Source organism: Peromyscus eremicus, chromosome 8b (genome assembly GCF_949786415.1).
Source record: "Peromyscus eremicus chromosome 8b, PerEre_H2_v1, whole genome shotgun sequence".
Taxonomy (NCBI): domain Eukaryota; kingdom Metazoa; phylum Chordata; class Mammalia; order Rodentia; family Cricetidae; genus Peromyscus; species Peromyscus eremicus.
This window is the reverse complement of record NC_081424.1, coordinates 8,597,397-8,608,731: the sequence shown is the minus strand read 5'-3', so window position 1 is coordinate 8,608,731 and position 11,335 is coordinate 8,597,397. Positions and strand designations below refer to the sequence as shown.

The window sequence follows — 11,335 nt, the reverse complement described above, 5'->3', positions numbered from 1 at the left end:
GTCTGCATAAAAGCGGGCTGTAAGCAAGCCTGTGGGGCATTTTCTTCATTAACATTGTGGGTGGAGCCATCCCTGAGATGGTGGTCTTGGGTTCTACAAGAAAGCAGCCTGAGGAAGCCGTGTGGATCAAGGCAGTAAGCAGCACCCCTCCATGGCCTCTGCATCAGCTCCTGGCCCCAGGTTCGTGCCCTATTTGAGTTCCTGCCCTGACTTCCCTCAGTGATGGACCATTACCTGGAAGTGTAAGTGTAAGCATCTTTCCTTCCCAAGATGCTTTTGGTCATGATGTTTCATCACAGCAATAGTAAGCCCAACTAAGCAACTGGATTTCAGTGTTGACCACTTGCTCTCTTTGGTGTAGAGTGCTTGCCTCAGTTTCCCCAAGATAGTTTTCATTTGCCATTCCAACAAAGACTCAGTCCTCAGGAGGCCTCCCTGTTCAGCCCAGACACCTCTTCAGAGAGCTCTCCTTTTGTACACTCCATGCTTCCCCTCCCCTGTATTCTCATCCTAACTGCTCTGGTATTTGATATTTCAGCAAAGGAGACTTTACCCATAAGTACATCTGAAAGTGGAAACTTGCCAAAAATGTAGCTTCACCAAAAAAGAAACTTTTTTTTTTTTTCCGGGGAGTGGTTGAGACAGGTTCTCTCTATGTAGTCCTGGAGTTCACTGTGTAGACCAGGCTGGACTTGAACTCACAGAGATCCTCTTGCCTCTGCCTCCTGAGTGCTGGGATTAAATGTGTGTGCCACCACTACCCAGCTCAAAAAAAAAAAAATCATAACCATTTTTGAGTGAATTTTTTTTTTTTGAGATGGGCTGTCATGTCAACCTGGACCTGAATTTGATCTACAGCTGCAGATGACCTTGGACTTCGGATCCTTTTGCCTTCATTTCAAGCGTGGAGATTACAGGTGTGTGCCGCCATGCCAGTTTATGCAGCTCTGAGAATCAAGTCAAGCCCCGCACCCCCCCACCATGCTACACAAACACTCTACCAACCAAGCCACATTCCTGACTCTGAGTAGAGTTTTTGCCTGATGAGTTACGTGCTTCTTTATCCTGAGAGTATGCTAAACAGATTCGTCTTCATCAATACCTAAGATTATATTGAAATATAGGAAAGGGCTACACTTTGGAGCCAGCTGGGAAGACTTCCGTGAGGGGCATCCCTTCTGCATAAGTCTCATCTGCTAGACTAGGGAGAGAGACTCCACAGCATAAATCAGAGGCAAGTTTCTAGACCAAACGTGTCAGCCTCCCATCCAGAAAGAAACAAAAGCTGTAAAACACTTGTATTTTTCGCTCTGACAATTTCTTCCTGCCTTGGTTCAGTTCAGTCAGAACTGAACTCGTTAGAGGCTGTCTACTGAGTGACTAGTTTAAACCCTGGCACAGCAGCATATGGCTGTAAGGAAGCACTAGGGAGTGGAGGCAGGAGGATCAGGAGTTCAAGGTTATCCTTAGCTACATAATGAGTCCTGGGCCATTTTGTGCTATGAGACTGTTTCAAAACAATAGCAAAGTAGTTACTGGTGTAATGAGACATCTCTGTAATTCTGTTTCTTCATTTGTTTTCAGTGCTAGGGATTGAACCTGGAGCGTTGTACACGCTGGGCAAGTGCTGTGCCCCTGAGCCACATCCCCATCCCAGTGCGTTTCCACTGTGGCCCTCTCCTTACCTTAACACTTAATGAGGCTAAAGTTAGTTCTTGTATTTCTTTGTTTTCCCCATGGTACAATGTTTAATATAACACAGGGTAAATGTCCATTGAATCCACAATTATGAACCCAAGTAGTTTCTGTGGCTCTTCTTGTCATTGTGACAGTTAAAAACCTAGAAAAATAGTCGGAGGCTGGTGCTGAGGCTGTGCAGGTGAAGGAGATAATGTCCCTGAGCGGCTTGGTGCCCATACTCTTTTCCTCTCGGCATCTCAGCCACCACGTGACTTCCATGCTTCTTAGTGATTGATTGCTCTTTAAAACTCAATGTAAACTCCATCATCTCTTCTCTATTGAGCAAAGTAAAACACACTCAATACAAAAAAAAAAATTCAAGAAACAGAGAACTGCAAGAGGAATTGGGGTAGAACTCAGTGGTGGAGCGCTTACCCAGCAGATGTGAGGCTCAACCCCCAGACCACAAAGAAAGAAGAAAAAACAGAACTAAGGTAGTAACTGAACATTTATAGCGAGGTTCCTAAAGATGGCTCCTAGAGATAACCATTGCACATTTTCTCCTTTTTTTTTTGTTATTTTTTTTTGGAGACAGGGTTTCTCTATGTAGCTTTGGTCCCTTTCCTGGAACTCACTCACACTCTGTAGACCGGGCTGGCCTAGAAATCACAGAGATCTGTCTGCCTCTGCCTCCCGAGTGCTGGGATTAAAGGCGTGTGCCACCATCGCCCGGCACATTTTCTTTTTAGTGTCTGTGTATGTGTGCCCAGCTATGCTGAAGGGACACACATATACATGTACATGACTAGCCTATAGAATGTTCGTTTATGGGTTGGGGATTTAGCTCAGTGGTAGAGCGCTTGCCTAGCAAGCACAAGGCCCTGGGTTCGATCCTCAGCTCCCCACCACCACCAAAAAAAAAAAAAAAAAGTTCATTTATAAATTTATCAGCAGTGTGTCACAAGTGTCTTCTATGTCAATAACCACAGATGTGTCTCATGAAAACCCTTTAGTAAGTCTGTGTTGAAGGACTTCCGGGGTCATCTGGTCTTTTGCTTGTATTAGTCAATGAGTTGTTTATTCATTTTATTCATAGCTTGCTTTAATCAATAAATTATGTATTCATTTACTCAAATATTTACAACTTTCTTCCTTTTCAGAATTTTAGTTGGAGCCCCCCCATTTGAGAACAATGGGAACATGTTCTGAAGACAGGTATCAGAGGAATCTGTGGCCCACATACCACAACACAATAGAACCAGTCAGGCAGCTTCCAACCATCTTTTACCTCAGGCATATATCAAATAAAGCTGGAAATATGAACCAAGACTGATGAAGAGCATGTCACAGTAAAGCTGTGTGTCATCCCCATCCTATTCCCATCCTCAGCCTCCTCTATTTCTCTCCTGCTGAAAACAAAGTGAGCATGAGCACTCTGAGAATACTCAGTGGGATTAAGAATGCCTGCCTGCAGGAAGAAAGGACAGAATCTGTGTGTGTGTGTGTGTGTGTGTGTGTGTGTGTGTGTGTTGTGTGTGTGTGTGTGTGTGTGTGTGTGTGTGTGTGTGTGTGTTATGTGTGTATGTGTTGTGCTATGTATATGAACTTTGGGCCAGGGAACGTTCTTGGTAGAATTTGCTTACTATGTGCTGGTGTTTAAGGACATCCATGGACAATGCTAATTTCCTGCCAGAATTCTGAAAGCTGAGGGACCAAGAAAGAGAATGCTGGAGGGGAGAGGCTCCCGAGGGAGCAAATGAAATCAGACCCACAGTAGTCCTCCAGGTGGGCACTGTGCTGTCTTTACTGGGTCCCCAGGAAGCCTGGGTGCTGGGGCTAGGCACTAATGTGAAGAGTGGGCTGTCTGGGCAGAGCTCAGGGAGGGAATCCCAAGGGCAAGGCTGCAAGGAATGCTGCAGGGGGAGAGAGGCCGTACTACAGGGACAGACAGCAGCAGGCCTGAGAGAGGAGAGTCAAACTGCACCAGCTAAGGAGAAAGACTTTCGCTGCCTTCCTCCGATTCCTTACCTACTTCTCAGCTTTGATGGCTGAAACAGAGAAGCAGCCCTGGGGATTACGTTCTTAAAACAGACTCCTAAAGAAATAAGCACTCACTATGTGGAATTATGTCCTCCATTGTTCTATGTGATAATGAAAGTCACTTCCTGAAATCAATTAAATACATCTCAAATATATGAACATATACCTTAAAGAGAAATTTGACTTTATTTAATGTGAGCTGAAATTATGGGACAGTTTTTGACATTTTATCAATTTTGACTTTTTATTAATGACAACATGATTGATTCATATGAAGAAAAGACCAGTATTCCTTCAAATTATTGCCAATGGAATGCATTTGCTTTGATATTGCAGTTGACGAGGGCATCATTGGCAAGGCTTCCATCCCTGGTGTTGCCTCTACCAGAGAAGAGATTACGAATTCCCTTTCTATTTCAAAGTCATGTAGGTTGGAAAGTACCTATCAAGAAGTCTATAGAGTTCTGGTGACTTTTTGTTTGTTCATTGTTTGTTTGCTTTTCCAGAGTCTGTGTAGCCCTGGCTGTCCTAGAACTCAGCATGTAGACCATGTTGGCTCCAAACTCATAGAGATCCATCTACCACGCCCAGCTCTCAAGAGGTTATTATTTTACATATATGACGGCTTGCTTGCGTGTGTATCTGTGCACCATGTGCATGCAGGGCTTATGGAGGCCAGAAGATGGTGTTAGATCCCCTGGAGCTGGAGTTACAGTTGTGAACTGTCATGTGGGTGCTGGGAATCCAATGCTAGTCCTCTGGAAGAGCAGTAAGTTCTCTGAACTGCTGAGCCATCTCTCCAGCCCAAGAAAAACTTCTTATTACAAAGATTTTGGTTTTATTTCTTGGTACTAAACATAGAAATAGCCACATTTCACATATCTACTATTCCCCTTTTTTAGTTAGTGTTTGCTTTGTTGTTTGTGTTTGGTTTGGATTTTGAGACACTGCCCCTAAACTCCTAATCCTCCTGCCTCCCGACCCAGAATTCTGAGATAACAAGTGTGCACTCACCACAGCTCTGGCTTCCCCTTCGTTTTCACAGATCTTTTCTTTCATTTTACTGTGCTGTTCTGGTGGCTAATACTAAGATTTCTTGGTAGGACTTGAAAAAGAGATATAAAGTTTGCTATTTTGCATTAAATGTCAAGAAGCCTAAAACAGAAATGGGAGCAGAGGTGGACATTAGGTGTCTCCCCTAGCTGTTCTCTGCCTTTATTTTTGAGACAGGGTCTCTCACTGAACCAGGAACTTGCTGGTTGACTAGACTGGCTATCCAGAAAGCCCCAGTGACTGTGGGGGTTCCCCTGCTGGCTTCACAGCAGGCAGGGAAAAAACGATCAGGGTGAGGTAAGAATGAAACTCAGCTCAGCCCAATTTTATTATAACCAGGGCGGGAGCAGGACTTCTAGAGTCTGGCCCAGATCATTTTACTTTGGCCATATTTGAGCACAATACAATTTTGGAAGAAAGGATTCAGATAACAATTAACTCAGTCCCAAGTGCACAACGATTTAAGACATATTTACAGTGAGATTCTTTACAAAGTACATCTGGCTTCTTTCACAAGAATGAGTGCTGTCGACTCAGAGATAGTCCCCAAGATCTAGGGTCTAGAGTGCTTGACTGAGGTAAACATAATGTCTGTGGGTGTCAGGATTAGCCTGGCCCTAAGATAACATAGAGGTCACTCAGGCTGTTGTAAGGCACAAGTGACATCACTCCTAAGAGTGGGTTTTTATAGTCTAAAAGCAAGGCTCAGGATTTAGGGGGAAAGGGTCTGGGATAAGTGAAAGCATAAATTCTGGTGGATTCGGGCAGAGCCTGGCTCATCAGACAGCACAGGATCACCAGGTTGTAAAACTACCTCATTCCTGGCATTCCAGGAAGAGCAGCTGCGCACCTCATTCCATTGAAGAGGTGAGCTGTGTGTTTCGCTTTCCTGGCTTCTCCAGTGTTTATCTGTGTGCACAAAGCCTTTTGCCCTCTACAGGCGACCCTCCTGTCTGTGCCTTTGAAGTTCTGGGACTACAGGCATGTGCCACCATGCTCAGCTCTCTATGTGGGCATCAAGATAAGGAAGTTAGGTCCTCAGGCTTTTGTGGCAAGAATTTTTCCAGCTAAGCCACCTCTCCAGCTCCCCAAACAGACATTCTTATTAGATAAAGGGGCATATGGGGTGGAGAAAAGCTTTATTGTCTGAGAGTCATCAGTAATGCAACCGAGACTACACCATGTTAAATGCCAGAACAGCCCATGATGTTCAGCACCCCCAACTCTCTAACTGTGTATGACATCTTTTTCTCCCCTAGAAAAGCAATAAGAATTTTCAGCATCTAGTTGAGCAGTCGTGGTGCACTCCTTTAATTCTAGCAGGGGAGGCAGAGGCAGGTGGATCTCTGTGAGTTGGAGGGCAGCCTGGTCTACAGAATGAGATCCAGGACAGCCAGGGCTATGCAGGGAAACCTGCCCTTTCCTTAAACAAAATTTTTAGTATGCTTGAAGAAAGGGCTTTTTTTTAAAAAATAACAGATCAGATCCAAATTTGGATCAACTCTTTTAAAGTCATTCTCTTATCATAGTAGACACCTGTTTACTCTTGCTAGCCCAGAAATCAATCCACCTTTCTTGTAATTGTAGCACATTGGTTTCTATCTGGGAGATCATTCCTCACAGGCTCTGACTGTATGGTTCTTCTAGGACTCGATCAATGCCCAGCTTCAAGAGTGGGCCTCACCACTGCGACCAGAAGGTTAGAATATACTCATTTCCTATCCACTGACATGCCACCCAAACCAGGCTAACGATCCACAACCTCAAAGATTGTTCTGGTGCAACTGATAAAAAAAAAAAAATTCTTCATTTTGCAGGATCTGCTACCTGTGATGGTGATGGGCAGTAGAACCAGGCTCAGGAGAAGGCACATCATGGTAGAGGGTGGGAACATGCTACCTGCAAATGTTGTTCTCACAGAAGACAATAGAGCCAAGAAGAGGCAATGACTTGACCCTCAAGGGCCAACCATTCCCACAGCTGGAAACACCTTGGATTTCCCAGGTGTATGAGCCAATACAGCCGTTTTTGTTCTCTTTAATTAGAATTTGCACGGATTTTTGTACTTGCTACCTACAGAGTTCTGAGGAGATGGCTGGTGGAACACAGGGCTTCAGCTTTGTGGGCTTTCCACATCTACCAGTGAGGAATGGATGACAGAAGAAATATTGTACCTCAGCAAATTCAGCATTGGAGGGCAAATAAGGACAAATTGTCTTTGGATCATTAACTTTCCTTTATCATTCACCAGCTGAGGCCAATGTAAATAAAGACAGATGGCCCTAACACAATGGGAGGGTTGTGTTTTCTAGCACCCATCAGTAGCAAAGTACTGTCGACATCACAACCTGGCAACACCATCACTATACCTTCTAGCAACAGTACATGCCTCCTACACACAATGTGGGATGAAACAATAATGGAATCATGGACATTTGTTTTCTAACAAAGTCAAATTTTAAAGTAATAGGATTTGGGTTGAAATGATTTTAGAAAAAGGTGGAGGGCGGGGAATACAGAGAAAAACTTGCATGCATTATAAATTAAAATTTTAAATTAATAAATATACCCCAAAGTAAGAAAATATTTTTGTATTTATTTTTTATTTGTGTGCATGCACACACATGCATGTGGAGGTGACAGCATCTTACTAGAATTAGTTATTTCCTTCTACCACATTGGTTCCAGGAATGGAACCAGGTTACTGGGCTTAGCAGCAAGCACCTTTACCCCCTGAGCTGTTACTTGGACCCGAGAAAGAGAATTTAAAGAGGGGATATGAAGAGAAAAGAAAAAGGAAGACGCCCAAACTGTCAAAGTAAACAGAATGACAGTATCCATCATAACACTGGGACCAGCTGCGCTCAGCAGAGCTGGGTCTTTAGGGCCAGAACCAGGACGAGTATGGGGGCTTCTGGTCCCAGCAGGGAGGATGAACTAGGCTTCCCACATAAGGATGAGTTTTTAAAAAGCTGCCATATCTGTGACTAAGGAAGAGAAGAATTGGCTTTTCTGGTTTTGCCCAGCTAGGCCTGGAACTCATTACATATAGCCCAGCCCAAGCTGGCCTCAGATTCACAGTGATCCTTCTGCTTCAGCCTCCTGCATTTTGGGATGAGTGTGTACTGCCATCTCAGACTATTTCAAAACAAATAAACTTCGAGGTGTGAAGCCTTTGGAGATAAAGATACAGTCCTACGTCACCTGAGGATGCATTCTAAGAAGTACATTGCTATGCAGTATAATCACTTTATTACAGAACGTGCTTACACGAACTTAGATGGTATAGGTGATTAATACCTAAGCTACATGGTATAGAAGTATGCATATATGACATACATATGATATAGACAATTTTCCCCCAGGATCATGATAGACAACAGGAGATCAAATCAGACACAAAATAAAATGATGCAATCAAGAGAAACAGTAAACAGGAGAGAAATGAAGCTGCTTCGGGCATAATTTGGTAGTGTGACTAAACTTTCTTAACGAGGAGACATATACCCAAATAGCAATAAAAACACAGTACATTAACTAATATAAGAAAGTAACTTGTTCATCCTTATTATGATCCAGTCCGTAATTATACCTGTTACATGCTGGAATGGGACCTAAGGTCTCCCACAGGCTAGGCAAGCACTCTGCCATGCAGCTTTCCCAACCCTGCTATAGGTTCCCATGGCTGGCAGAGCCACAGGCTTGGGTCTGCCAGAGTCACTACATCACGTGGTGCATGAGCTATGTGGTCAGTGGGCAGTAGGAAATTGTCAGCTCTATTATAATCTTGGAGGCTCCCATCACACATCTGGCCTGTCTTTGACTCGGCATGGGACACGCATTTGGATCTAAGAAACTAAAGTATCAGAACTGTTGAGTCTTGATGAAACTGGTAGGCTAAGCTGCCCCTAGGTATATCATTAGGGCCTAAGGCACCTTGGGGGTTTCCATGGCAATCAACCCCCACCAATGGCACATTTATATCAGACACACCTTCCAAATAACCATAGGTCACCAGGTGGGGGCAAAGACCCTTGGCACTGTAATTCTGGATCACAATAATAATGACTGCGTCACTTGCTTATGTTAAAAAAAAATCAATATTCAGTGAACATATCATTTTGGCTCTCGGAGCTAACTCCCTCAGCAAACTCTGCAGCTTTGGGTAGGAAGTGAATTTCCAATAGATTTTATTGCCTTACTGAGCCGCTTCCCTGGTTCGTATACATTACTTATTAACCACATTTATCAATCAACCATCTTTTTTACCTAGTTCTTAAGATTAAAGTAAGTCTTTCAGAGTTTATTATTTTTACAATGAATGCACTTCCTTAATTTTTTTCCACTCTTGCAACCAAAATATTTCATAACAGGGGTTGGCTGTTTATGCACAAGTGCACCTTTATGAAACACTGGACACTGGATTGCTGAAGAGGCCATTCAGACACTTCAGTTTTAATTCTTAATGTTCAGCCAAAGGAACGTGGCTGGCAGCAGATCCCTTGTAGTCCTAACAGAGACAGGTCAACGTGCTGAAACACTGTGCAGTGTAATCCCAAGTCTTTTCTCACTGTGTGTACAAAGCAGAATAAGAACAGAGGATCACTAGGCTGGTGATAAGGAGGGTGGGAGTCTGGCCCTCACCAGTCTTGTCCCTTGGAGACTCACCTTGCAACCAGCCACCTCCCTGTTTCCGTTTCCAGATGCATAAAATGGAGATTATATCAACAAGCCTCCAAGCCCCAACTTGTCTGAAGATGGAATCCTGGAACCCTGTGCTGAATCCTCTTCTGGTAGGACTCCCACATGTCCTTAAGCAAGCTGACTTCACTTTGATACTTCTCAACTGGATTCCACAACTCCTAAAACTCTCCCCACTAACACCAAAATGAGTTACCTTGGCCAAATCCCCAGCACCTCTGCAGATTTTGTAGTGCTAAGGAAAGTACCCAGGGCCTTGCTCAGGTAGGCATGTGTTCTCCAATTGAGCTACACCCATATTCCATCTGATGTCTCTATTTTTTAAAAAGAGATTTTATTTTATGTGTATGAACATTTTTCTTGCATATACATTGTGTGCACTGTGTGCATGCAGTGCCCTCGGAGGCCAGAAGAGGACATTGGCCCCCCTGGGACTGTTGTTACAGATGGTTGCAAACCACCTGTGGGTGTTGGGAATTGGACACATGTTCTCTGGAAGTGTGTACTTAACCACTGAGGCCCCAGCCTACTTTTTAAATTCTAGATGTGTGATGGCTGAGAGGCAACATGGCACAAAGTGAATTGTAAAACAGATTTTGGCTTAGAGAGTCAGGAAAGCATGCGATGAATGCTAACTTGTATAATCACAACATGAAGCCTGAGCTTCCTTGTACGCCCACTGCAAACACAGCTACAGTGTCTGACCTACTGATGCACCCCAGGCTTTCCTGAATGGTTTTCTAGGTGAAACAGCTTAGACAGGAAGTAGTGAGGTGACTCATCCGGTTTCTTCAATCACTTGGAAATGCCTCGACCCTGGTTGGCGGTAAACCGGGCACTTCTGATTTAGGATGAACCACTGGCACCTTCTATTGTGCACAATAAATTTTTTCTCTAGAGAAAATTCTTCCCAGGGAAGATTTCGTGAAAAGCTGACATATCATCCCTAAGTGTAAAACCAGCAAAAGCATGCTTCACTCAGGGGCAACTCCTAGTCTTCAGCTAACTTGTTTGGCCAGCCTTTAGGAAGTGTGGACAGAGTCACACTAGGCATGTGTGTTGGATGGCAGTTGTCTCTAGGGAATTGTGTCAGATGGACTTGGACAGTCTGAAGAAAACACGGTCAACGTTGCTTGGAGCAAACCAACAAGAGTTCACAGGAGTAACCCTGAACTGGTGATAGCAGCTGAGAAGTGGGAGAAGTCAGGAGAGAGAGAGAGAGAGAGAGAGAGAGAGAGAGAGAGAGAGAGAGAGAGAGAGAGAGAGAGCGCCGGGGTGTGTGGGTCCGTGGTAGAGCACCTGCTTAGCATGCTCAAAGCTTTAGGCTGACTCCCCAGCACCACACACACACACACACACACACACACACACACACACACACACACACACACAATCATATCAACAAGGTGGCTTAGAAAAACAGGTCACCCAGCAGAAGTCATTGAATACTTGAGAGTGAACACACATCATGTATCTTTTGCTATTAGTTGCTGAAACAGCTTTGGAATTCACTAGATGTTTGGCTTGCTGGATTTTTCTTTTTCTTTTTCTTTTTTTTTTTTTTTTAAAGATTTATTTATTACATATACAGTGTTCTGCCTGCATGTATCCCTGCAGGCCAGAAGAGGGCACCAGATCTCATTACAGATGGTTGTGAGCCACCATGTGGTTGCTGAGAATTGAACTCAGGACCTCTGGAAGAGCAGCCAGTGCTCTTAACCCCTGAGCCATCTATCTCTTCAGCCCCCAAGCTTGCTGGATTTTTCAAACGATTGTCATCTATGACCATGCCCTGGGCCTGAGAACCTTCAAAAGTGAGAAAGGCAGGCAAGAGTCCATTCTGTACATTGACTTCAAAACT

The 11,335-nt window shown here is 44.0% G+C and overlaps 1 non-coding gene across 1 annotated transcript; it reads left to right on the top strand.

Moving 5' to 3' along the window:
• The first annotated feature begins 2,510 nt into the window (after window positions 1-2,510).
• Window positions 2,511-2,588, top strand: Trnaa-agc (transfer RNA alanine (anticodon AGC)). The gene has a single exon. It is a non-coding gene; the product is annotated as a tRNA-Ala (tRNA).
• Window positions 2,589-11,335: the final 8,747 nt, after the last annotated feature.